The sequence below is a fragment of the Acyrthosiphon pisum genome, chromosome X (assembly GCF_005508785.2).
Source record: "Acyrthosiphon pisum isolate AL4f chromosome X, pea_aphid_22Mar2018_4r6ur, whole genome shotgun sequence".
In the NCBI taxonomy this organism is placed as follows: domain Eukaryota; kingdom Metazoa; phylum Arthropoda; class Insecta; order Hemiptera; family Aphididae; genus Acyrthosiphon; species Acyrthosiphon pisum.
The window spans coordinates 102,790,157-102,792,406 of NC_042493.1; positions in this window are offsets into that span (position 1 = coordinate 102,790,157).

The following is a 2,250-nucleotide window of genomic DNA, read 5'->3' on the forward strand; positions in this document are numbered from 1 at the left end:
GTCTCTAACAACGATAATATAAATTCTTCATAATTAACAGCAATTTATTGAGCTCTCAGGTACTGAAGACTCCATGAAAACGTACAGCTATCATCTGTAAAAGATAAATTTTAATTTTCAGCAAGTTTTTATGAAAGAAAATCAATAGTTAGTATAGGCAGTACCTAAACACAAACGGGAATTACAGACACTAATATCTAATTCACATTTGAGGATGGCTTGTAATAAGAAAACCAGGAGCTCAAAAACGGGTGGGTGTGTATCTATAGTCTATTCACAATGACATCATAACTCGGTGGCGACCAGTTTTCGTCGGGCAGCGGTCAGACATATAGTCAGACGCCGTCCCCACAACGGCGACGCGTCAGGCGCTGCCACGGAACAAAGCCACGCCCATGCGCAAAACTAAGCCACCGAGTAATGATCTCGTTGTGAATAGACTACACTATGAGTTGTATGCTAAACCAATAATGTAACTTAAGCAAAATCTTATAATTATTTAACATGTTAATATAGTATTGATGTAACGGCAAAACCAACCACAACGGAATACAAATAACAATATAACAAACAAGTACCTAGGGATGTTCTGACCATAGTAATGGTGTAATGTTATTCAGTATATTATATTTTAATTTATAAAAAGGTAAGTGCTAAGTAAGTAATAATATATTAATATTTAAAACCAAGATTGATATATGATGCATTTACTTATATGTTTTAGGAAAATACATACCTACCTACTTATATATTTCAATTATATGCAAATACTTTTAATTTGTATGAGTTCATGACTTAAAATTATAATTTAAAACAATTTAGCATTTTTTTTTTCTTTTTAATAAATACTAATTAAATCTAATTATATAAGTAGAAATGATATTTAAGATATTTAAATGATATTTAATGATATTTAAGTACCCAATAAGTTCTATGTTTTTTGAATAATGTTTATCGTGTCAAAATATTTAATTAATAGGTACAATTTATTTGTTGAAAAAATGTTTGTATATATTTTAGTGAAAAATCAATTCATAATTTTTCAATCTTTAATGTTGAAAGTTAATTTAAATTACCAACATCATTTATCCACAAATATAAATTGTTTTAAATGTTTTAACACAGACAGATCTGAGAAACATGTTGAACACAAAAAATTAAATGTGTACTTGTGACATTAATAAACACATATTAAATTAAGTTATTTGCCGACGACATATAAAGTCTTGCAAAATAAGAAAATCTCTTACTGGATGTAGTATGATCAATACTTATAACTCAACAATTAGATGTGAGTAAACTATTTTATATAATACACTATATATTTTATATATAACTGTTTTTCATTTTCTTATCTGATATAAATACTTTATATTTTACATATTGTTTATAAAATATTATAAACTATGTAAATTTAATATTTTAATTGTTGAACTATCATAGTTAGTTTGAGTAATGGATCTAATAATATAATCTAAATAATCTAAAAATCTAATAATCAGTTAGAAGTTATGAGTGACCAGTCCATATGCAAGAGCTACTTACTATGATTATTTTTCTTAACTAAATACATTTTTTTTTTACTATATCAACTAATATTGTTCATGTGGAACTAAATAATATCCTTGTATAATATGGCATGAGTATATTATTTGACAAGTTTAATTTTAATTATTAGTATCTTAACAGGAATGTTTGATAAACGTTGAATCTCCAACTAAAAAATTAAGACTTCAAGTGGACTGGAAAAGTTATGTACAATTTATTAATACTATATCAGAAATTGAACGCACTGCATTCAATAAAGAAGGTTTAAGAATCTGAGATCCTAGAACACCTTAAGTAATAATGCATTTTTCATTTGCCTTACTTAGATAATAATAATCATTCTTTTTTAGATTAAAATTACCCACCTAAAGAATATCTAGATGAAAAATTATTGTCAATTATCAATTACAATTAGAATGATCTAGCTAATTTGGTGAACCAACAATTACTATTGAAGTTCTTTGTAACCTATGTAGTAAAACAGGGTCCTTGCCAAATTATAAATCACAATTTTCCAAAGTTAACAATAACTAACTGATCATTTATACCAGAATGGTATTAATTGGTTATCATTGTGCGTTATTCTGACAAAAAAAGGTTATATTCATGAAAACCTTAAATCTGTTTCTCCAGCTGAAGATGCAACTACAGAAGGTCTCTATGATTTGTTTACTGAAATGTGTGATTCATACAATATTGATT